Genomic DNA, 27274 nt, shown 5'->3' with positions numbered 1-27274 from the left:
AGAAAACCCTTTCTGTTTCCAACCAGATTCTGTGTGCAAAGTGCTCTGGGATCCAGCCTAGGACCTACCTGTACATAGAGATTCACGTCTGCACTGCTGCACAGGTAAGGGAAATCGCCTCCTGCTTTCAGGCGAGCCCTCCGGGCATTAGGATACAGTTTGGACATTTCTTCTTTAGCTTCAGTTGAAAGTGCACTCTGGTCAAACACCTGGAAGAGAACACGAGGCCCAAAGTGTTATTGCAATGTGTTCTTTGCATGTTCAGCCAAGGGCCGCCCCCCCGCCCACACCTTACGCTAACCCCTACTCTCATCCTATCCCGTACACTAACGCTAACACTAAGCCGTCCCCTAACCCGTTGTCATACCCTCAACCCTACCCGAACCCGTTGTCGGCCCCGAAACTGGACCCTACCCCATACCCGTTCCCTTACCCTAATCCGAATTCATACACTACACTAACACAACACTACCATGTACCCTAACAGTACCCTAAAGCAAGCCTGATCCCGAACCCGTACCCTAATACGTCCCCTAACTGTAACCCTTCCCCTTCCCCGAACCATACCCTACTCCTAACCCGTACACTCACACTAACCCATCCCCTAACCCTTACCCTAACTTGGATCCTAATCTGTACCTTCAACCGTACCCATTCCCTAACCCACACACTAACACTAACCCGTAGCCTAAAACGTCCCCTCCACCCTACCCGAACCCGTTGTCGGCCCCGAAACTGGACCCTACCCCATACCCGTTCCCTAACCCAACACGTACCCTAACAGTACCCTAACCTGTCCCCTAAACCGAGCCCGATCCCTAACCCTCTAACCCTCTAACCCTAATCCACATCCTAACCCGTCCCCTAAGACGAAACCCTCCACTAACAAACACTGACCCTCACCGTAATCCGTTTTCGGACCCTAACGCTAACCAATAGACTTCATTACTACCCCAGACCCTAACCCGTACCCTAGCCCAAATCCCTTGTTGGACCCTAAACTGTCCACTGAACCGTCCCTGTTCCCTAATCCTAAGCAGAACCCTCAACCTTACGCTAACCCAGACACGAACACTCATCTGTACCCTAACACGTACCCGGACCCTAACAAGTACTCGAAGCCTAACTCGTTGTCGTACCCGTACCTGGACCCGAAACCTTACCTGTTCCTGAACCCTAAACCCACCCAAAAGCCCTTCCCCTAACTCGTACCCTAATCCTAATCTGTACACTGACCCGTACCCTAACCTGGACCCTGATCCTTGAACTACTCCTAACCTGTACCTGGACCCGAAACCATCTCTCTTCCCTAAGCAGAACCCTTCACCGACCGTACACTCACCCTCACACTAAGCCTTATCCGTAACCTGGACCGTAAGCCTGTCCCGTTGTCGTGCCCTACCTGCACCCTCCACGGTCCCCGCTCCCAGTCCTAAGGCGTCCGTCCCGTGACAGGTCCTCGAACCCCCCACCTCTGGCGCGCCCTGACCTGCACCCTCCACGGTCCCCCGACACGTCCTCGAACCCCCCACCTCTGGCGCGCCCTGACCTGCACCCTCACCCTCGCCCACACACTTACCCGAAGCCTTACGGTAACCCGTGCAGGAATCCGAACACGTACGCTAACGACACTCCCCCGTCCTGGTTTTTCCAGGCTCTTGATACTGCTTGCCAAATTGCAAAGCACCCATTTCTCCCCACTATTCTAATGTCCATGGAGGCAGGTGTTCGAAGAAGTAGAGTTAGTTTGTTTGGGTGCGTGTGTTTGCATGCATGAAAAGTAGACCGAGAAGTCCCTTCGTGGGATTCAGATGGACTCCACGTAAGTCTGGTGTCCAGGAGCCAAGGTCCCGTCGTACCAAACGGCTGCTTCAGTGTGTGAGTGTAGGCCTGTGGCTCTTCGAAAAGGGACAGTGGGCATAGAGTCCCTCAGGTGGCTCTCATATGCTTGAATTCTCCTGTGAGTGAGTTCCTAATGTGGAGCAATTGATCAAGTCAATGCTTCATTCCTACAGAGAGAGAATTCTGCAGTTCTCTTCCTCGACGAGCAGAAGATCAGAAAACCCTTTCTGTTTCCAACCAGATTCTGTGTGCAAAGTGCTCTGGGATCCAGCCTAGGACCTACCTGTACATAGAGATTCACGTCTGCACTGCTGCACAGGTAAGGGAAATCGCCTCCTGCTTTCAGGCGAGCCCTCCGGGCATTAGGATACAGTTTGGACATTTCTTCTTTAGCTTCAGTTGAAAGTGCACTCTGGTCAAACACCTGGAAGAGAACACGAGGCCCAAAGTGTTATTGCAATGTGTTCTTTGCATGTTCAGCCAAGGGCCGCCCCCCCGCCCACACCTTACGCTAACCCCTACTCTCATCCTATCCCGTACACTAACGCTAACACTAAGCCGTCCCCTAACCCGTTGTCATACCCTCAACCCTACCCGAACCCGTTGTCGGCCCCGAAACTGGACCCTACCCCATACCCGTTCCCTTACCCTAATCCGAATTCATACACTACACTAACACAACACTACCATGTACCCTAACAGTACCCTAAAGCAAGCCTGATCCCGAACCCGTACCCTAATACGTCCCCTAACTGTAACCCTTCCCCTTCCCCGAACCATACCCTACTCCTAACCCGTACACTCACACTAACCCATCCCCTAACCCTTACCCTAACTTGGATCCTAATCTGTACCTTCAACCGTACCCATTCCCTAACCCACACACTAACACTAACCCGTAGCCTAAAACGTCCCCTCCACCCTACCCGAACCCGTTGTCGGCCCCGAAACTGGACCCTACCCCATACCCGTTCCCTAACCCAACACGTACCCTAACAGTACCCTAACCTGTCCCCTAAACCGAGCCCGATCCCTAACCCTCTAACCCTCTAACCCTAATCCACATCCTAACCCGTCCCCTAAGACGAAACCCTCCACTAACAAACACTGACCCTCACCGTAATCCGTTTTCGGACCCTAACGCTAACCAATAGACTTCATTACTACCCCAGACCCTAACCCGTACCCTAGCCCAAATCCCTTGTTGGACCCTAAACTGTCCACTGAACCGTCCCTGTTCCCTAATCCTAAGCAGAACCCTCAACCTTACGCTAACCCAGACACGAACACTCATCTGTACCCTAACACGTACCCGGACCCTAACAAGTACTCGAAGCCTAACTCGTTGTCGTACCCGTACCTGGACCCGAAACCTTACCTGTTCCTGAACCCTAAACCCACCCAAAAGCCCTTCCCCTAACTCGTACCCTAATCCTAATCTGTACACTGACCCGTACCCTAACCTGGACCCTGATCCTTGAACTACTCCTAACCTGTACCTGGACCCGAAACCATCTCTCTTCCCTAAGCAGAACCCTTCACCGACCGTACACTCACCCTCACACTAAGCCTTATCCGTAACCTGGACCGTAAGCCTGTCCCGTTGTCGTGCCCTACCTGCACCCTCCACGGTCCCCGCTCCCAGTCCTAAGGCGTCCGTCCCGTGACAGGTCCTCGAACCCCCCACCTCTGGCGCGCCCTGACCTGCACCCTCCACGGTCCCCCGACACGTCCTCGAACCCCCCACCTCTGGCGCGCCCTGACCTGCACCCTCACCCTCGCCCACACACTTACCCGAAGCCTTACGGTAACCCGTGCAGGAATCCGAACACGTACGCTAACGACACTCCCCCGTCCTGGTTTTTCCAGGCTCTTGATACTGCTTGCCAAATTGCAAAGCACCCATTTCTCCCCACTATTCTAATGTCCATGGAGGCAGGTGTTCGAAGAAGTAGAGTTAGTTTGTTTGGGTGCGTGTGTTTGCATGCATGAAAAGTAGACCGAGAAGTCCCTTCGTGGGATTCAGATGGACTCCACGTAAGTCTGGTGTCCAGGAGCCAAGGTCCCGTCGTACCAAACGGCTGCTTCAGTGTGTGAGTGTAGGCCTGTGGCTCTTCGAAAAGGGACAGTGGGCATAGAGTCCCTCAGGTGGCTCTCATATGCTTGAATTCTCCTGTGAGTGAGTTCCTAATGTGGAGCAATTGATCAAGTCAATGCTTCATTCCTACAGAGAGAGAATTCTGCAGTTCTCTTCCTCGACGAGCAGAAGATCAGAAAACCCTTTCTGTTTCCAACCAGATTCTGTGTGCAAAGTGCTCTGGGATCCAGCCTAGGACCTACCTGTACATAGAGATTCACGTCTGCACTGCTGCACAGGTAAGGGAAATCGCCTCCTGCTTTCAGGCGAGCCCTCCGGGCATTAGGATACAGTTTGGACATTTCTTCTTTAGCTTCAGTTGAAAGTGCACTCTGGTCAAACACCTGGAAGAGAACACGAGGCCCAAAGTGTTATTGCAATGTGTTCTTTGCATGTTCAGCCAAGGGCCGCCCCCCCGCCCACACCTTACGCTAACCCCTACTCTCATCCTATCCCGTACACTAACGCTAACACTAAGCCGTCCCCTAACCCGTTGTCATACCCTCAACCCTACCCGAACCCGTTGTCGGCCCCGAAACTGGACCCTACCCCATACCCGTTCCCTTACCCTAATCCGAATTCATACACTACACTAACACAACACTACCATGTACCCTAACAGTACCCTAAAGCAAGCCTGATCCCGAACCCGTACCCTAATACGTCCCCTAACTGTAACCCTTCCCCTTCCCCGAACCATACCCTACTCCTAACCCGTACACTCACACTAACCCATCCCCTAACCCTTACCCTAACTTGGATCCTAATCTGTACCTTCAACCGTACCCATTCCCTAACCCACACACTAACACTAACCCGTAGCCTAAAACGTCCCCTCCACCCTACCCGAACCCGTTGTCGGCCCCGAAACTGGACCCTACCCCATACCCGTTCCCTAACCCAACACGTACCCTAACAGTACCCTAACCTGTCCCCTAAACCGAGCCCGATCCCTAACCCTCTAACCCTCTAACCCTAATCCACATCCTAACCCGTCCCCTAAGACGAAACCCTCCACTAACAAACACTGACCCTCACCGTAATCCGTTTTCGGACCCTAACGCTAACCAATAGACTTCATTACTACCCCAGACCCTAACCCGTACCCTAGCCCAAATCCCTTGTTGGACCCTAAACTGTCCACTGAACCGTCCCTGTTCCCTAATCCTAAGCAGAACCCTCAACCTTACGCTAACCCAGACACGAACACTCATCTGTACCCTAACACGTACCCGGACCCTAACAAGTACTCGAAGCCTAACTCGTTGTCGTACCCGTACCTGGACCCGAAACCTTACCTGTTCCTGAACCCTAAACCCACCCAAAAGCCCTTCCCCTAACTCGTACCCTAATCCTAATCTGTACACTGACCCGTACCCTAACCTGGACCCTGATCCTTGAACTACTCCTAACCTGTACCTGGACCCGAAACCATCTCTCTTCCCTAAGCAGAACCCTTCACCGACCGTACACTCACCCTCACACTAAGCCTTATCCGTAACCTGGACCGTAAGCCTGTCCCGTTGTCGTGCCCTACCTGCACCCTCCACGGTCCCCGCTCCCAGTCCTAAGGCGTCCGTCCCGTGACAGGTCCTCGAACCCCCCACCTCTGGCGCGCCCTGACCTGCACCCTCCACGGTCCCCCGACACGTCCTCGAACCCCCCACCTCTGGCGCGCCCTGACCTGCACCCTCACCCTCGCCCACACACTTACCCGAAGCCTTACGGTAACCCGTGCAGGAATCCGAACACGTACGCTAACGACACTCCCCCGTCCTGGTATTTCCAGGCTCTTGATACTGCTTGCCAAATTGCAAAGCACCCATTTCTCCCCACTATTCTAATGTCCATGGAGGCAGGTGTTCGAAGAAGTAGAGTTAGTTTGTTTGGGTGCGTGTGTTTGCATGCATGAAAAGTAGACCGAGAAGTCCCTTCGTGGGATTCAGATGGACTCCACGTAAGTCTGGTGTCCAGGAGCCAAGGTCCCGTCGTACCAAACGGCTGCTTCAGTGTGTGAGTGTAGGCCTGTGGCTCTTCGAAAAGGGACAGTGGGCATAGAGTCCCTCAGGTGGCTCTCATATGCTTGAATTCTCCTGTGAGTGAGTTCCTAATGTGGAGCAATTGATCAAGTCAATGCTTCATTCCTACAGAGAGAGAATTCTGCAGTTCTCTTCCTCGACGAGCAGAAGATCAGAAAACCCTTTCTGTTTCCAACCAGATTCTGTGTGCAAAGTGCTCTGGGATCCAGCCTAGGACCTACCTGTACATAGAGATTCACGTCTGCACTGCTGCACAGGTAAGGGAAATCGCCTCCTGCTTTCAGGCGAGCCCTCCGGGCATTAGGATACAGTTTGGACATTTCTTCTTTAGCTTCAGTTGAAAGTGCACTCTGGTCAAACACCTGGAAGAGAACACGAGGCCCAAAGTGTTATTGCAATGTGTTCTTTGCATGTTCAGCCAAGGGCCGCCCCCCCGCCCACACCTTACGCTAACCCCTACTCTCATCCTATCCCGTACACTAACGCTAACACTAAGCCGTCCCCTAACCCGTTGTCATACCCTCAACCCTACCCGAACCCGTTGTCGGCCCCGAAACTGGACCCTACCCCATACCCGTTCCCTTACCCTAATCCGAATTCATACACTACACTAACACAACACTACCATGTACCCTAACAGTACCCTAAAGCAAGCCTGATCCCGAACCCGTACCCTAATACGTCCCCTAACTGTAACCCTTCCCCTTCCCCGAACCATACCCTACTCCTAACCCGTACACTCACACTAACCCATCCCCTAACCCTTACCCTAACTTGGATCCTAATCTGTACCTTCAACCGTACCCATTCCCTAACCCACACACTAACACTAACCCGTAGCCTAAAACGTCCCCTCCACCCTACCCGAACCCGTTGTCGGCCCCGAAACTGGACCCTACCCCATACCCGTTCCCTAACCCAACACGTACCCTAACAGTACCCTAACCTGTCCCCTAAACCGAGCCCGATCCCTAACCCTCTAACCCTCTAACCCTAATCCACATCCTAACCCGTCCCCTAAGACGAAACCCTCCACTAACAAACACTGACCCTCACCGTAATCCGTTTTCGGACCCTAACGCTAACCAATAGACTTCATTACTACCCCAGACCCTAACCCGTACCCTAGCCCAAATCCCTTGTTGGACCCTAAACTGTCCACTGAACCGTCCCTGTTCCCTAATCCTAAGCAGAACCCTCAACCTTACGCTAACCCAGACACGAACACTCATCTGTACCCTAACACGTACCCGGACCCTAACAAGTACTCGAAGCCTAACTCGTTGTCGTACCCGTACCTGGACCCGAAACCTTACCTGTTCCTGAACCCTAAACCCACCCAAAAGCCCTTCCCCTAACTCGTACCCTAATCCTAATCTGTACACTGACCCGTACCCTAACCTGGACCCTGATCCTTGAACTACTCCTAACCTGTACCTGGACCCGAAACCATCTCTCTTCCCTAAGCAGAACCCTTCACCGACCGTACACTCACCCTCACACTAAGCCTTATCCGTAACCTGGACCGTAAGCCTGTCCCGTTGTCGTGCCCTACCTGCACCCTCCACGGTCCCCGCTCCCAGTCCTAAGGCGTCCGTCCCGTGACAGGTCCTCGAACCCCCCACCTCTGGCGCGCCCTGACCTGCACCCTCCACGGTCCCCCGACACGTCCTCGAACCCCCCACCTCTGGCGCGCCCTGACCTGCACCCTCACCCTCGCCCACACACTTACCCGAAGCCTTACGGTAACCCGTGCAGGAATCCGAACACGTACGCTAACGACACTCCCCCGTCCTGGTTTTTCCAGGCTCTTGATACTGCTTGCCAAATTGCAAAGCACCCATTTCTCCCCACTATTCTAATGTCCATGGAGGCAGGTGTTCGAAGAAGTAGAGTTAGTTTGTTTGGGTGCGTGTGTTTGCATGCATGAAAAGTAGACCGAGAAGTCCCTTCGTGGGATTCAGATGGACTCCACGTAAGTCTGGTGTCCAGGAGCCAAGGTCCCGTCGTACCAAACGGCTGCTTCAGTGTGTGAGTGTAGGCCTGTGGCTCTTCGAAAAGGGACAGTGGGCATAGAGTCCCTCAGGTGGCTCTCATATGCTTGAATTCTCCTGTGAGTGAGTTCCTAATGTGGAGCAATTGATCAAGTCAATGCTTCATTCCTACAGAGAGAGAATTCTGCAGTTCTCTTCCTCGACGAGCAGAAGATCAGAAAACCCTTTCTGTTTCCAACCAGATTCTGTGTGCAAAGTGCTCTGGGATCCAGCCTAGGACCTACCTGTACATAGAGATTCACGTCTGCACTGCTGCACAGGTAAGGGAAATCGCCTCCTGCTTTCAGGCGAGCCCTCCGGGCATTAGGATACAGTTTGGACATTTCTTCTTTAGCTTCAGTTGAAAGTGCACTCTGGTCAAACACCTGGAAGAGAACACGAGGCCCAAAGTGTTATTGCAATGTGTTCTTTGCATGTTCAGCCAAGGGCCGCCCCCCCGCCCACACCTTACGCTAACCCCTACTCTCATCCTATCCCGTACACTAACGCTAACACTAAGCCGTCCCCTAACCCGTTGTCATACCCTCAACCCTACCCGAACCCGTTGTCGGCCCCGAAACTGGACCCTACCCCATACCCGTTCCCTTACCCTAATCCGAATTCATACACTACACTAACACAACACTACCATGTACCCTAACAGTACCCTAAAGCAAGCCTGATCCCGAACCCGTACCCTAATACGTCCCCTAACTGTAACCCTTCCCCTTCCCCGAACCATACCCTACTCCTAACCCGTACACTCACACTAACCCATCCCCTAACCCTTACCCTAACTTGGATCCTAATCTGTACCTTCAACCGTACCCATTCCCTAACCCACACACTAACACTAACCCGTAGCCTAAAACGTCCCCTCCACCCTACCCGAACCCGTTGTCGGCCCCGAAACTGGACCCTACCCCATACCCGTTCCCTAACCCAACACGTACCCTAACAGTACCCTAACCTGTCCCCTAAACCGAGCCCGATCCCTAACCCTCTAACCCTCTAACCCTAATCCACATCCTAACCCGTCCCCTAAGACGAAACCCTCCACTAACAAACACTGACCCTCACCGTAATCCGTTTTCGGACCCTAACGCTAACCAATAGACTTCATTACTACCCCAGACCCTAACCCGTACCCTAGCCCAAATCCCTTGTTGGACCCTAAACTGTCCACTGAACCGTCCCTGTTCCCTAATCCTAAGCAGAACCCTCAACCTTACGCTAACCCAGACACGAACACTCATCTGTACCCTAACACGTACCCGGACCCTAACAAGTACTCGAAGCCTAACTCGTTGTCGTACCCGTACCTGGACCCGAAACCTTACCTGTTCCTGAACCCTAAACCCACCCAAAAGCCCTTCCCCTAACTCGTACCCTAATCCTAATCTGTACACTGACCCGTACCCTAACCTGGACCCTGATCCTTGAACTACTCCTAACCTGTACCTGGACCCGAAACCATCTCTCTTCCCTAAGCAGAACCCTTCACCGACCGTACACTCACCCTCACACTAAGCCTTATCCGTAACCTGGACCGTAAGCCTGTCCCGTTGTCGTGCCCTACCTGCACCCTCCACGGTCCCCGCTCCCAGTCCTAAGGCGTCCGTCCCGTGACAGGTCCTCGAACCCCCCACCTCTGGCGCGCCCTGACCTGCACCCTCCACGGTCCCCCGACACGTCCTCGAACCCCCCACCTCTGGCGCGCCCTGACCTGCACCCTCACCCTCGCCCACACACTTACCCGAAGCCTTACGGTAACCCGTGCAGGAATCCGAACACGTACGCTAACGACACTCCCCCGTCCTGGTATTTCCAGGCTCTTGATACTGCTTGCCAAATTGCAAAGCACCCATTTCTCCCCACTATTCTAATGTCCATGGAGGCAGGTGTTCGAAGAAGTAGAGTTAGTTTGTTTGGGTGCGTGTGTTTGCATGCATGAAAAGTAGACCGAGAAGTCCCTTCGTGGGATTCAGATGGACTCCACGTAAGTCTGGTGTCCAGGAGCCAAGGTCCCGTCGTACCAAACGGCTGCTTCAGTGTGTGAGTGTAGGCCTGTGGCTCTTCGAAAAGGGACAGTGGGCATAGAGTCCCTCAGGTGGCTCTCATATGCTTGAATTCTCCTGTGAGTGAGTTCCTAATGTGGAGCAATTGATCAAGTCAATGCTTCATTCCTACAGAGAGAGAATTCTGCAGTTCTCTTCCTCGACGAGCAGAAGATCAGAAAACCCTTTCTGTTTCCAACCAGATTCTGTGTGCAAAGTGCTCTGGGATCCAGCCTAGGACCTACCTGTACATAGAGATTCACGTCTGCACTGCTGCACAGGTAAGGGAAATCGCCTCCTGCTTTCAGGCGAGCCCTCCGGGCATTAGGATACAGTTTGGACATTTCTTCTTTAGCTTCAGTTGAAAGTGCACTCTGGTCAAACACCTGGAAGAGAACACGAGGCCCAAAGTGTTATTGCAATGTGTTCTTTGCATGTTCAGCCAAGGGCCGCCCCCCCGCCCACACCTTACGCTAACCCCTACTCTCATCCTATCCCGTACACTAACGCTAACACTAAGCCGTCCCCTAACCCGTTGTCATACCCTCAACCCTACCCGAACCCGTTGTCGGCCCCGAAACTGGACCCTACCCCATACCCGTTCCCTTACCCTAATCCGAATTCATACACTACACTAACACAACACTACCATGTACCCTAACAGTACCCTAAAGCAAGCCTGATCCCGAACCCGTACCCTAATACGTCCCCTAACTGTAACCCTTCCCCTTCCCCGAACCATACCCTACTCCTAACCCGTACACTCACACTAACCCATCCCCTAACCCTTACCCTAACTTGGATCCTAATCTGTACCTTCAACCGTACCCATTCCCTAACCCACACACTAACACTAACCCGTAGCCTAAAACGTCCCCTCCACCCTACCCGAACCCGTTGTCGGCCCCGAAACTGGACCCTACCCCATACCCGTTCCCTAACCCAACACGTACCCTAACAGTACCCTAACCTGTCCCCTAAACCGAGCCCGATCCCTAACCCTCTAACCCTCTAACCCTAATCCACATCCTAACCCGTCCCCTAAGACGAAACCCTCCACTAACAAACACTGACCCTCACCGTAATCCGTTTTCGGACCCTAACGCTAACCAATAGACTTCATTACTACCCCAGACCCTAACCCGTACCCTAGCCCAAATCCCTTGTTGGACCCTAAACTGTCCACTGAACCGTCCCTGTTCCCTAATCCTAAGCAGAACCCTCAACCTTACGCTAACCCAGACACGAACACTCATCTGTACCCTAACACGTACCCGGACCCTAACAAGTACTCGAAGCCTAACTCGTTGTCGTACCCGTACCTGGACCCGAAACCTTACCTGTTCCTGAACCCTAAACCCACCCAAAAGCCCTTCCCCTAACTCGTACCCTAATCCTAATCTGTACACTGACCCGTACCCTAACCTGGACCCTGATCCTTGAACTACTCCTAACCTGTACCTGGACCCGAAACCATCTCTCTTCCCTAAGCAGAACCCTTCACCGACCGTACACTCACCCTCACACTAAGCCTTATCCGTAACCTGGACCGTAAGCCTGTCCCGTTGTCGTGCCCTACCTGCACCCTCCACGGTCCCCGCTCCCAGTCCTAAGGCGTCCGTCCCGTGACAGGTCCTCGAACCCCCCACCTCTGGCGCGCCCTGACCTGCACCCTCCACGGTCCCCCGACACGTCCTCGAACCCCCCACCTCTGGCGCGCCCTGACCTGCACCCTCACCCTCGCCCACACACTTACCCGAAGCCTTACGGTAACCCGTGCAGGAATCCGAACACGTACGCTAACGACACTCCCCCGTCCTGGTTTTTCCAGGCTCTTGATACTGCTTGCCAAATTGCAAAGCACCCATTTCTCCCCACTATTCTAATGTCCATGGAGGCAGGTGTTCGAAGAAGTAGAGTTAGTTTGTTTGGGTGCGTGTGTTTGCATGCATGAAAAGTAGACCGAGAAGTCCCTTCGTGGGATTCAGATGGACTCCACGTAAGTCTGGTGTCCAGGAGCCAAGGTCCCGTCGTACCAAACGGCTGCTTCAGTGTGTGAGTGTAGGCCTGTGGCTCTTCGAAAAGGGACAGTGGGCATAGAGTCCCTCAGGTGGCTCTCATATGCTTGAATTCTCCTGTGAGTGAGTTCCTAATGTGGAGCAATTGATCAAGTCAATGCTTCATTCCTACAGAGAGAGAATTCTGCAGTTCTCTTCCTCGACGAGCAGAAGATCAGAAAACCCTTTCTGTTTCCAACCAGATTCTGTGTGCAAAGTGCTCTGGGATCCAGCCTAGGACCTACCTGTACATAGAGATTCACGTCTGCACTGCTGCACAGGTAAGGGAAATCGCCTCCTGCTTTCAGGCGAGCCCTCCGGGCATTAGGATACAGTTTGGACATTTCTTCTTTAGCTTCAGTTGAAAGTGCACTCTGGTCAAACACCTGGAAGAGAACACGAGGCCCAAAGTGTTATTGCAATGTGTTCTTTGCATGTTCAGCCAAGGGCCGCCCCCCCGCCCACACCTTACGCTAACCCCTACTCTCATCCTATCCCGTACACTAACGCTAACACTAAGCCGTCCCCTAACCCGTTGTCATACCCTCAACCCTACCCGAACCCGTTGTCGGCCCCGAAACTGGACCCTACCCCATACCCGTTCCCTTACCCTAATCCGAATTCATACACTACACTAACACAACACTACCATGTACCCTAACAGTACCCTAAAGCAAGCCTGATCCCGAACCCGTACCCTAATACGTCCCCTAACTGTAACCCTTCCCCTTCCCCGAACCATACCCTACTCCTAACCCGTACACTCACACTAACCCATCCCCTAACCCTTACCCTAACTTGGATCCTAATCTGTACCTTCAACCGTACCCATTCCCTAACCCACACACTAACACTAACCCGTAGCCTAAAACGTCCCCTCCACCCTACCCGAACCCGTTGTCGGCCCCGAAACTGGACCCTACCCCATACCCGTTCCCTAACCCAACACGTACCCTAACAGTACCCTAACCTGTCCCCTAAACCGAGCCCGATCCCTAACCCTCTAACCCTCTAACCCTAATCCACATCCTAACCCGTCCCCTAAGACGAAACCCTCCACTAACAAACACTGACCCTCACCGTAATCCGTTTTCGGACCCTAACGCTAACCAATAGACTTCATTACTACCCCAGACCCTAACCCGTACCCTAGCCCAAATCCCTTGTTGGACCCTAAACTGTCCACTGAACCGTCCCTGTTCCCTAATCCTAAGCAGAACCCTCAACCTTACGCTAACCCAGACACGAACACTCATCTGTACCCTAACACGTACCCGGACCCTAACAAGTACTCGAAGCCTAACTCGTTGTCGTACCCGTACCTGGACCCGAAACCTTACCTGTTCCTGAACCCTAAACCCACCCAAAAGCCCTTCCCCTAACTCGTACCCTAATCCTAATCTGTACACTGACCCGTACCCTAACCTGGACCCTGATCCTTGAACTACTCCTAACCTGTACCTGGACCCGAAACCATCTCTCTTCCCTAAGCAGAACCCTTCACCGACCGTACACTCACCCTCACACTAAGCCTTATCCGTAACCTGGACCGTAAGCCTGTCCCGTTGTCGTGCCCTACCTGCACCCTCCACGGTCCCCGCTCCCAGTCCTAAGGCGTCCGTCCCGTGACAGGTCCTCGAACCCCCCACCTCTGGCGCGCCCTGACCTGCACCCTCCACGGTCCCCCGACACGTCCTCGAACCCCCCACCTCTGGCGCGCCCTGACCTGCACCCTCACCCTCGCCCACACACTTACCCGAAGCCTTACGGTAACCCGTGCAGGAATCCGAACACGTACGCTAACGACACTCCCCCGTCCTGGTTTTTCCAGGCTCTTGATACTGCTTGCCAAATTGCAAAGCACCCATTTCTCCCCACTATTCTAATGTCCATGGAGGCAGGTGTTCGAAGAAGTAGAGTTAGTTTGTTTGGGTGCGTGTGTTTGCATGCATGAAAAGTAGACCGAGAAGTCCCTTCGTGGGATTCAGATGGACTCCACGTAAGTCTGGTGTCCAGGAGCCAAGGTCCCGTCGTACCAAACGGCTGCTTCAGTGTGTGAGTGTAGGCCTGTGGCTCTTCGAAAAGGGACAGTGGGCATAGAGTCCCTCAGGTGGCTCTCATATGCTTGAATTCTCCTGTGAGTGAGTTCCTAATGTGGAGCAATTGATCAAGTCAATGCTTCATTCCTACAGAGAGAGAATTCTGCAGTTCTCTTCCTCGACGAGCAGAAGATCAGAAAACCCTTTCTGTTTCCAACCAGATTCTGTGTGCAAAGTGCTCTGGGATCCAGCCTAGGACCTACCTGTACATAGAGATTCACGTCTGCACTGCTGCACAGGTAAGGGAAATCGCCTCCTGCTTTCAGGCGAGCCCTCCGGGCATTAGGATACAGTTTGGACATTTCTTCTTTAGCTTCAGTTGAAAGTGCACTCTGGTCAAACACCTGGAAGAGAACACGAGGCCCAAAGTGTTATTGCAATGTGTTCTTTGCATGTTCAGCCAAGGGCCGCCCCCCCGCCCACACCTTACGCTAACCCCTACTCTCATCCTATCCCGTACACTAACGCTAACACTAAGCCGTCCCCTAACCCGTTGTCATACCCTCAACCCTACCCGAACCCGTTGTCGGCCCCGAAACTGGACCCTACCCCATACCCGTTCCCTTACCCTAATCCGAATTCATACACTACACTAACACAACACTACCATGTACCCTAACAGTACCCTAAAGCAAGCCTGATCCCGAACCCGTACCCTAATACGTCCCCTAACTGTAACCCTTCCCCTTCCCCGAACCATACCCTACTCCTAACCCGTACACTCACACTAACCCATCCCCTAACCCTTACCCTAACTTGGATCCTAATCTGTACCTTCAACCGTACCCATTCCCTAACCCACACACTAACACTAACCCGTAGCCTAAAACGTCCCCTCCACCCTACCCGAACCCGTTGTCGGCCCCGAAACTGGACCCTACCCCATACCCGTTCCCTAACCCAACACGTACCCTAACAGTACCCTAACCTGTCCCCTAAACCGAGCCCGATCCCTAACCCTCTAACCCTCTAACCCTAATCCACATCCTAACCCGTCCCCTAAGACGAAACCCTCCACTAACAAACACTGACCCTCACCGTAATCCGTTTTCGGACCCTAACGCTAACCAATAGACTTCATTACTACCCCAGACCCTAACCCGTACCCTAGCCCAAATCCCTTGTTGGACCCTAAACTGTCCACTGAACCGTCCCTGTTCCCTAATCCTAAGCAGAACCCTCAACCTTACGCTAACCCAGACACGAACACTCATCTGTACCCTAACACGTACCCGGACCCTAACAAGTACTCGAAGCCTAACTCGTTGTCGTACCCGTACCTGGACCCGAAACCTTACCTGTTCCTGAACCCTAAACCCACCCAAAAGCCCTTCCCCTAACTCGTACCCTAATCCTAATCTGTACACTGACCCGTACCCTAACCTGGACCCTGATCCTTGAACTACTCCTAACCTGTACCTGGACCCGAAACCATCTCTCTTCCCTAAGCAGAACCCTTCACCGACCGTACACTCACCCTCACACTAAGCCTTATCCGTAACCTGGACCGTAAGCCTGTCCCGTTGTCGTGCCCTACCTGCACCCTCCACGGTCCCCGCTCCCAGTCCTAAGGCGTCCGTCCCGTGACAGGTCCTCGAACCCCCCACCTCTGGCGCGCCCTGACCTGCACCCTCCACGGTCCCCCGACACGTCCTCGAACCCCCCACCTCTGGCGCGCCCTGACCTGCACCCTCACCCTCGCCCACACACTTACCCGAAGCCTTACGGTAACCCGTGCAGGAATCCGAACACGTACGCTAACGACACTCCCCCGTCCTGGTTTTTCCAGGCTCTTGATACTGCTTGCCAAATTGCAAAGCACCCATTTCTCCCCACTATTCTAATGTCCATGGAGGCAGGTGTTCGAAGAAGTAGAGTTAGTTTGTTTGGGTGCGTGTGTTTGCATGCATGAAAAGTAGACCGAGAAGTCCCTTCGTGGGATTCAGATGGACTCCACGTAAGTCTGGTGTCCAGGAGCCAAGGTCCCGTCGTACCAAACGGCTGCTTCAGTGTGTGAGTGTAGGCCTGTGGCTCTTCGAAAAGGGACAGTGGGCATAGAGTCCCTCAGGTGGCTCTCATATGCTTGAATTCTCCTGTGAGTGAGTTCCTAATGTGGAGCAATTGATCAAGTCAATGCTTCATTCCTACAGAGAGAGAATTCTGCAGTTCTCTTCCTCGACGAGCAGAAGATCAGAAAACCCTTTCCGTTTCCAACCAGATTCTGTGTGCAAAGTGCTCTGGGATCCAGCCTAGGACCTACCTGTACATAGAGATTCACGTCTGCACTGCTGCACAGGTAAGGGAAATCGCCTCCTGCTTTCAGGCGAGCCCTCCGGGCATTAGGATACAGTTTGGACATTTCTTCTTTAGCTTCAGTTGAAAGTGCACTCTGGTCAAACACCTGGAAGAGAACACGAGGCCCAAAGTGTTATTGCAATGTGTTCTTTGCATGTTCAGCCAAGGGCCGCCCCCCCGCCCACACCTTACGCTAACCCCTACTCTCATCCTATCCCGTACACTAACGCTAACACTAAGCCGTCCCCTAACCCGTTGTCATACCCTCAACCCTACCCGAACCCGTTGTCGGCCCCGAAACTGGACCCTACCCCATACCCGTTCCCTTACCCTAATCCGAATTCATACACTACACTAACACAACACTACCATGTACCCTAACAGTACCCTAAAGCAAGCCTGATCCCGAACCCGTACCCTAATACGTCCCCTAACTGTAACCCTTCCCCTTCCCCGAACCATACCCTACTCCTAACCCGTACACTCACACTAACCCATCCCCTAACCCTTACCCTAACTTGGATCCTAATCTGTACCTTCAACCGTACCCATTCCCTAACCCACACACTAACACTAACCCGTAGCCTAAAACGTCCCCTCCACCCTACCCGAACCCGTTGTCGGCCCCGAAACTGGACCCTACCCCATACCCGTTCCCTAACCCAACACGTACCCTAACAGTACCCTAACCTGTCCCCTAAACCGAGCCCGATCCCTAACCCTCTAACCCTCTAACCCTAATCCACATCCTAACCCGTCCCCTAAGACGAAACCCTCCACTAACAAACACTGACCCTCACCGTAATCCGTTTTCGGACCCTAACGCTAACCAATAGACTTCATTACTACCCCAGACCCTAACCCGTACCCTAGCCCAAATCCCTTGTTGGACCCTAAACTGTCCACTGAACCGTCCCTGTTCCCTAATCCTAAGCAGAACCCTCAACCTTACGCTAACCCAGACACGAACACTCATCTGTACCCTAACACGTACCCGGACCCTAACAAGTACTCGAAGCCTAACTCGTTGTCGTACCCGTACCTGGACCCGAAACCTTACCTGTTCCTGAACCCTAAACCCACCCAAAAGCCCTTCCCCTAACTCGTACCCTAATCCTAATCTGTACACTGACCCGTACCCTAACCTGGACCCTGATCCTTGAACTACTCCTAACCTGTACCTGGACCCGAAACCATCTCTCTTCCCTAAGCAGAACCCTTCACCGACCGTACACTCACCCTCACACTAAGCCTTATCCGTAACCTGGACCGTAAGCCTGTCCCGTTGTCGTGCCCTACCTGCACCCTCCACGGTCCCCGCTCCCAGTCCTAAGGCGTCCGTCCCGTGACAGGTCCTCGAACCCCCCACCTCTGGCGCGCCCTGACCTGCACCCTCCACGGTCCCCCGACACGTCCTCGAACCCCCCACCTCTGGCGCGCCCTGACCTGCACCCTCACCCTCGCCCACACACTTACCCGAAGCCTTACGGTAACCCGTGCAGGAATCCGAACACGTACGCTAACGACACTCCCCCGTCCTGGTTTTTCCAGGCTCTTGATACTGCTTGCCAAATTGCAAAGCACCCATTTCTCCCCACTATTCTAATGTCCATGGAGGCAGGTGTTCGAAGAAGTAGAGTTAGTTTGTTTGGGTGCGTGTGTTTGCATGCATGAAAAGTAGACCGAGAAGTCCCTTCGTGGGATTCAGATGGACTCCACGTAAGTCTGGTGTCCAGGAGCCAAGGTCCCGTCGTACCAAACGGCTGCTTCAGTGTGTGAGTGTAGGCCTGTGGCTCTTCGAAAAGGGACAGTGGGCATAGAGTCCCTCAGGTGGCTCTCATATGCTTGAATTCTCCTGTGAGTGAGTTCCTAATGTGGAGCAATTGATCAAGTCAATGCTTCATTCCTACAGAGAGAGAATTCTGCAGTTCTCTTCCTCGACGAGCAGAAGATCAGAAAACCCTTTCTGTTTCCAACCAGATTCTGTGTGCAAAGTGCTCTGGGATCCAGCCTAGGACCTACCTGTACATAGAGATTCACGTCTGCACTGCTGCACAGGTAAGGGAAATCGCCTCCTGCTTTCAGGCGAGCCCTCCGGGCATTAGGATACAGTTTGGACATTTCTTCTTTAGCTTCAGTTGAAAGTGCACTCTGGTCAAACACCTGGAAGAGAACACGAGGCCCAAAGTGTTATTGCAATGTGTTCTTTGCATGTTCAGCCAAGGGCCGCCCCCCCGCCCACACCTTACGCTAACCCCTACTCTCATCCTATCCCGTACACTAACGCTAACACTAAGCCGTCCCCTAACCCGTTGTCATACCCTCAACCCTACCCGAACCCGTTGTCGGCCCCGAAACTGGACCCTACCCCATACCCGTTCCCTTACCCTAATCCGAATTCATACACTACACTAACACAACACTACCATGTACCCTAACAGTACCCTAAAGCAAGCCTGATCCCGAACCCGTACCCTAATACGTCCCCTAACTGTAACCCTTCCCCTTCCCCGAACCATACCCTACTCCTAACCCGTACACTCACACTAACCCATCCCCTAACCCTTACCCTAACTTGGATCCTAATCTGTACCTTCAACCGTACCCATTCCCTAACCCACACACTAACACTAACCCGTAGCCTAAAACGTCCCCTCCACCCTACCCGAACCCGTTGTCGGCCCCGAAACTGGACCCTACCCCATACCCGTTCCCTAACCCAACACGTACCCTAACAGTACCCTAACCTGTCCCCTAAACCGAGCCCGATCCCTAACCCTCTAACCCTCTAACCCTAATCCACATCCTAACCCGTCCCCTAAGACGAAACCCTCCACTAACAAACACTGACCCTCACCGTAATCCGTTTTCGGACCCTAACGCTAACCAATAGACTTCATTACTACCCCAGACCCTAACCCGTACCCTAGCCCAAATCCCTTGTTGGACCCTAAACTGTCCACTGAACCGTCCCTGTTCCCTAATCCTAAGCAGAACCCTCAACCTTACGCTAACCCAGACACGAACACTCATCTGTACCCTAACACGTACCCGGACCCTAACAAGTACTCGAAGCCTAACTCGTTGTCGTACCCGTACCTGGACCCGAAACCTTACCTGTTCCTGAACCCTAAACCCACCCAAAAGCCCTTCCCCTAACTCGTACCCTAATCCTAATCTGTACACTGACCCGTACCCTAACCTGGACCCTGATCCTTGAACTACTCCTAACCTGTACCTGGACCCGAAACCATCTCTCTTCCCTAAGCAGAACCCTTCACCGACCGTACACTCACCCTCACACTAAGCCTTATCCGTAACCTGGACCGTAAGCCTGTCCCGTTGTCGTGCCCTACCTGCACCCTCCACGGTCCCCGCTCCCAGTCCTAAGGCGTCCGTCCCGTGACAGGTCCTCGAACCCCCCACCTCTGGCGCGCCCTGACCTGCACCCTCCACGGTCCCCCGACACGTCCTCGAACCCCCCACCTCTGGCGCGCCCTGACCTGCACCCTCACCCTCGCCCACACACTTACCCGAAGCCTTACGGTAACCCGTGCAGGAATCCGAACACGTACGCTAACGACACTCCCCCGTCCTGGTTTTTCCAGGCTCTTGATACTGCTTGCCAAATTGCAAAGCACCCATTTCTCCCCACTATTCTAATGTCCATGGAGGCAGGTGTTCGAAGAAGTAGAGTTAGTTTGTTTGGGTGCGTGTGTTTGCATGCATGAAAAGTAGACCGAGAAGTCCCTTCGTGGGATTCAGATGGACTCCACGTAAGTCTGGTGTCCAGGAGCCAAGGTCCCGTCGTACCAAACGGCTGCTTCAGTGTGTGAGTGTAGGCCTGTGGCTCTTCGAAAAGGGACAGTGGGCATAGAGTCCCTCAGGTGGCTCTCATATGCTTGAATTCTCCTGTGAGTGAGTTCCTAATGTGGAGCAATTGATCAAGTCAATGCTTCATTCCTACAGAGAGAGAATTCTGCAGTTCTCTTCCTCGACGAGCAGAAGATCAGAAAACCCTTTCTGTTTCCAACCAGATTCTGTGTGCAAAGTGCTCTGGGATCCAGCCTAGGACCTACCTGTACATAGAGATTCACGTCTGCACTGCTGCACAGGTAAGGGAAATCGCCTCCTGCTTTCAGGCGAGCCCTCCGGGCATTAGGATACAGTTTGGACATTTCTTCTTTAGCTTCAGTTGAAAGTGCACTCTGGTCAAACACCTGGAAGAGAACACGAGGCCCAAAGTGTTATTGCAATGTGTTCTTTGCATGTTCAGCCAAGGGCCGCCCCCCCGCCCACACCTTACGCTAACCCCTACTCTCATCCTATCCCGTACACTAACGCTAACACTAAGCCGTCCCCTAACCCGTTGTCATACCCTCAACCCTACCCGAACCCGTTGTCGGCCCCGAAACTGGACCCTACCCCATACCCGTTCCCTTACCCTAATCCGAATTCATACACTACACTAACACAACACTACCATGTACCCTAACAGTACCCTAAAGCAAGCCTGATCCCGAACCCGTACCCTAATACGTCCCCTAACTGTAACCCTTCCCCTTCCCCGAACCATACCCTACTCCTAACCCGTACACTCACACTAACCCATCCCCTAACCCTTACCCTAACTTGGATCCTAATCTGTACCTTCAACCGTACCCATTCCCTAACCCACACACTAACACTAACCCGTAGCCTAAAACGTCCCCTCCACCCTACCCGAACCCGTTGTCGGCCCCGAAACTGGACCCTACCCCATACCCGTTCCCTAACCCAACACGTACCCTAACAGTACCCTAACCTGTCCCCTAAACCGAGCCCGATCCCTAACCCTCTAACCCTCTAACCCTAATCCACATCCTAACCCGTCCCCTAAGACGAAACCCTCCACTAACAAACACTGACCCTCACCGTAATCCGTTTTCGGACCCTAACGCTAACCAATAGACTTCATTACTACCCCAGACCCTAACCCGTACCCTAGCCCAAATCCCTTGTTGGACCCTAAACTGTCCACTGAACCGTCCCTGTTCCCTAATCCTAAGCAGAACCCTCAACCTTACGCTAACCCAGACACGAACACTCATCTGTACCCTAACACGTACCCGGACCCTAACAAGTACTCGAAGCCTAACTCGTTGTCGTACCCGTACCTGGACCCGAAACCTTACCTGTTCCTGAACCCTAAACCCACCCAAAAGCCCTTCCCCTAACTCGTACCCTAATCCTAATCTGTACACTGACCCGTACCCTAACCTGGACCCTGATCCTTGAACTACTCCTAACCTGTACCTGGACCCGAAACCATCTCTCTTCCCTAAGCAGAACCCTTCACCGACCGTACACTCACCCTCACACTAAGCCTTATCCGTAACCTGGACCGTAAGCCTGTCCCGTTGTCGTGCCCTACCTGCACCCTCCACGGTCCCCGCTCCCAGTCCTAAGGCGTCCGTCCCGTGACAGGTCCTCGAACCCCCCACCTCTGGCGCGCCCTGACCTGCACCCTCCACGGTCCCCCGACACGTCCTCGAACCCCCCACCTCTGGCGCGCCCTGACCTGCACCCTCACCCTCGCCCACACACTTACCCGAAGCCTTACGGTAACCCGTGCAGGAATCCGAACACGTACGCTAACGACACTCCCCCGTCCTGGTTTTTCCAGGCTCTTGATACTGCTTGCCAAATTGCAAAGCACCCATTTCTCCCCACTATTCTAATGTCCATGGAGGCAGGTGTTCGAAGAAGTAGAGTTAGTTTGTTTGGGTGCGTGTGTTTGCATGCATGAAAAGTAGACCGAGAAGTCCCTTCGTGGGATTCAGATGGACTCCACGTAAGTCTGGTGTCCAGGAGCCAAGGTCCCGTCGTACCAAACGGCTGCTTCAGTGTGTGAGTGTAGGCCTGTGGCTCTTCGAAAAGGGACAGTGGGCATAGAGTCCCTCAGGTGGCTCTCATATGCTTGAATTCTCCTGTGAGTGAGTTCCTAATGTGGAGCAATTGATCAAGTCAATGCTTCATTCCTACAGAGAGAGAATTCTGCAGTTCTCTTCCTCGACGAGCAGAAGATCAGAAAACCCTTTCTGTTTCCAACCAGATTCTGTGTGCAAAGTGCTCTGGGATCCAGCCTAGGACCTACCTGTACATAGAGATTCACGTCTGCACTGCTGCACAGGTAAGGGAAATCGCCTCCTGCTTTCAGGCGAGCCCTCCGGGCATTAGGATACAGTTTGGACATTTCTTCTTTAGCTTCAGTTGAAAGTGCACTCTGGTCAAACACCTGGAAGAGAACACGAGGCCCAAAGTGTTATTGCAATGTGTTCTTTGCATGTTCAGCCAAGGGCCGCCCCCCCGCCCACACCTTACGCTAACCCCTACTCTCATCCTATCCCGTACACTAACGCTAACACTAAGCCGTCCCCTAACCCGTTGTCATACCCTCAACCCTACCCGAACCCGTTGTCGGCCCCGAAACTGGACCCTACCCCATACCCGTTCCCTTACCCTAATCCGAATTCATACACTACACTAACACAACACTACCATGTACCCTAACAGTACCCTAAAGCAAGCCTGATCCCGAACCCGTACCCTAATACGTCCCCTAACTGTAACCCTTCCCCTTCCCCGAACCATACCCTACTCCTAACCCGTACACTCACACTAACCCATCCCCTAACCCTTACCCTAACTTGGATCCTAATCTGTACCTTCAACCGTACCCATTCCCTAACCCACACACTAACACTAACCCGTAGCCTAAAACGTCCCCTCCACCCTACCCGAACCCGTTGTCGGCCCCGAAACTGGACCCTACCCCATACCCGTTCCCTAACCCAACACGTACCCTAACAGTACCCTAACCTGTCCCCTAAACCGAGCCCGATCCCTAACCCTCTAACCCTCTAACCCTAATCCACATCCTAACCCGTCCCCTAAGACGAAACCCTCCACTAACAAACACTGACCCTCACCGTAATCCGTTTTCGGACCCTAACGCTAACCAATAGACTTCATTACTACCCCAGACCCTAACCCGTACCCTAGCCCAAATCCCTTGTTGGACCCTAAACTGTCCACTGAACCGTCCCTGTTCCCTAATCCTAAGCAGAACCCTCAACCTTACGCTAACCCAGACACGAACACTCATCTGTACCCTAACACGTACCCGGACCCTAACAAGTACTCGAAGCCTAACTCGTTGTCGTACCCGTACCTGGACCCGAAACCTTACCTGTTCCTGAACCCTAAACCCACCCAAAAGCCCTTCCCCTAACTCGTACCCTAATCCTAATCTGTACACTGACCCGTACCCTAACCTGGACCCTGATCCTTGAACTACTCCTAACCTGTACCTGGACCCGAAACCATCTCTCTTCCCTAAGCAGAACCCTTCACCGACCGTACACTCACCCTCACACTAAGCCTTATCCGTAACCTGGACCGTAAGCCTGTCCCGTTGTCGTGCCCTACCTGCACCCTCCACGGTCCCCGCTCCCAGTCCTAAGGCGTCCGTCCCGTGACAGGTCCTCGAACCCCCCACCTCTGGCGCGCCCTGACCTGCACCCTCCACGGTCCCCCGACACGTCCTCGAACCCCCCACCTCTGGCGCGCCCTGACCTGCACCCTCACCCTCGCCCACACACTTACCCGAAGCCTTACGGTAACCCGTGCAGGAATCCGAACACGTACGCTAACGACACTCCCCCGTCCTGGTTTTTCCAGGCTCTTGATACTGCTTGCCAAATTGCAAAGCACCCATTTCTCCCCACTATTCTAATGTCCATGGAGGCAGGTGTTCGAAGAAGTAGAGTTAGTTTGTTTGGGTGCGTGTGTTTGCATGCATGAAAAGTAGACCGAGAAGTCCCTTCGTGGGATTCAGATGGACTCCACGTAAGTCTGGTGTCCAGGAGCCAAGGTCCCGTCGTACCAAACGGCTGCTTCAGTGTGTGAGTGTAGGCCTGTGGCTCTTCGAAAAGGGACAGTGGGCATAGAGTCCCTCAGGTGGCTCTCATATGCTTGAATTCTCCTGTGAGTGAGTTCCTAATGTGGAGCAATTGATCAAGTCAATGCTTCATTCCTACAGAGAGAGAATTCTGCAGTTCTCTTCCTCGACGAGCAGAAGATCAGAAAACCCTTTCTGTTTCCAACCAGATTCTGTGTGCAAAGTGCTCTGGGATCCAGCCTAGGACCTACCTGTACATAGAGATTCACGTCTGCACTGCTGCACAGGTAAGGGAAATCGCCTCCTGCTTTCAGGCGAGCCCTCCGGGCATTAGGATACAGTTTGGACATTTCTTCTTTAGCTTCAGTTGAAAGTGCACTCTGGTCAAACACCTGGAAGAGAACACGAGGCCCAAAGTGTTATTGCAATGTGTTCTTTGCATGTTCAGCCAAGGGCCGCCCCCCCGCCCACACCTTACGCTAACCCCTACTCTCATCCTATCCCGTACACTAACGCTAACACTAAGCCGTCCCCTAACCCGTTGTCATACCCTCAACCCTACCCGAACCCGTTGTCGGCCCCGAAACTGGACCCTACCCCATACCCGTTCCCTTACCCTAATCCGAATTCATACACTACACTAACACAACACTACCATGTACCCTAACAGTACCCTAAAGCAAGCCTGATCCCGAACCCGTACCCTAATACGTCCCCTAACTGTAACCCTTCCCCTTCCCCGAACCATACCCTACTCCTAACCCGTACACTCACACTAACCCATCCCCTAACCCTTACCCTAACTTGGATCCTAATCTGTACCTTCAACCGTACCCATTCCCTAACCCACACACTAACACTAACCCGTAGCCTAAAACGTCCCCTCCACCCTACCCGAACCCGTTGTCGGCCCCGAAACTGGACCCTACCCCATACCCGTTCCCTAACCCAACACGTACCCTAACAGTACCCTAACCTGTCCCCTAAACCGAGCCCGATCCCTAACCCTCTAACCCTCTAACCCTAATCCACATCCTAACCCGTCCCCTAAGACGAAACCCTCCACTAACAAACACTGACCCTCACCGTAATCCGTTTTCGGACCCTAACGCTAACCAATAGACTTCATTACTACCCCAGACCCTAACCCGTACCCTAGCCCAAATCCCTTGTTGGACCCTAAACTGTCCACTGAACCGTCCCTGTTCCCTAATCCTAAGCAGAACCCTCAACCTTACGCTAACCCAGACACGAACACTCATCTGTACCCTAACACGTACCCGGACCCTAACAAGTACTCGAAGCCTAACTCGTTGTCGTACCCGTACCTGGACCCGAAACCTTACCTGTTCCTGAACCCTAAACCCACCCAAAAGCCCTTCCCCTAACTCGTACCCTAATCCTAATCTGTACACTGACCCGTACCCTAACCTGGACCCTGATCCTTGAACTACTCCTAACCTGTACCTGGACCCGAAACCATCTCTCTTCCCTAAGCAGAACCCTTCACCGACCGTACACTCACCCTCACACTAAGCCTTATCCGTAACCTGGACCGTAAGCCTGTCCCGTTGTCGTGCCCTACCTGCACCCTCCACGGTCCCCGCTCCCAGTCCTAAGGCGTCCGTCCCGTGACAGGTCCTCGAACCCCCCACCTCTGGCGCGCCCTGACCTGCACCCTCCACGGTCCCCCGACACGTCCTCGAACCCCCCACCTCTGGCGCGCCCTGACCTGCACCCTCACCCTCGCCCACACACTTACCCGAAGCCTTACGGTAACCCGTGCAGGAATCCGAACACGTACGCTAACGACACTCCCCCGTCCTGGTTTTTCCAGGCTCTTGATACTGCTTGCCAAATTGCAAAGCACCCATTTCTCCCCACTATTCTAATGTCCATGGAGGCAGGTGTTCGAAGAAGTAGAGTTAGTTTGTTTGGGTGCGTGTGTTTGCATGCATGAAAAGTAGACCGAGAAGTCCCTTCGTGGGATTCAGATGGACTCCACGTAAGTCTGGTGTCCAGGAGCCAAGGTCCCGTCGTACCAAACGGCTGCTTCAGTGTGTGAGTGTAGGCCTGTGGCTCTTCGAAAAGGGACAGTGGGCATAGAGTCCCTCAGGTGGCTCTCATATGCTTGAATTCTCCTGTGAGTGAGTTCCTAATGTGGAGCAATTGATCAAGTCAATGCTTCATTCCTACAGAGAGAGAATTCTGCAGTTCTCTTCCTCGACGAGCAGAAGATCAGAAAACCCTTTCTGTTTCCAACCAGATTCTGTGTGCAAAGTGCTCTGGGATCCAGCCTAGGACCTACCTGTACATAGAGATTCACGTCTGCACTGCTGCACAGGTAAGGGAAATCGCCTCCTGCTTTCAGGCGAGCCCTCCGGGCATTAGGATACAGTTTGGACATTTCTTCTTTAGCTTCAGTTGAAAGTGCACTCTGGTCAAACACCTGGAAGAGAACACGAGGCCCAAAGTGTTATTGCAATGTGTTCTTTGCATGTTCAGCCAAGGGCCGCCCCCCCGCCCACACCTTACGCTAACCCCTACTCTCATCCTATCCCGTACACTAACGCTAACACTAAGCCGTCCCCTAACCCGTTGTCATACCCTCAACCCTACCCGAACCCGTTGTCGGCCCCGAAACTGGACCCTACCCCATACCCGTTCCCTTACCCTAATCCGAATTCATACACTACACTAACACAACACTACCATGTACCCTAACAGTACCCTAAAGCAAGCCTGATCCCGAACCCGTACCCTAATACGTCCC

Source organism: Pseudorca crassidens, chromosome 4 (genome assembly GCF_039906515.1).
Source record: "Pseudorca crassidens isolate mPseCra1 chromosome 4, mPseCra1.hap1, whole genome shotgun sequence".
Lineage (NCBI taxonomy): Eukaryota > Metazoa > Chordata > Mammalia > Artiodactyla > Delphinidae > Pseudorca > Pseudorca crassidens.
This window is presented reverse-complemented; position numbering follows the sequence as displayed.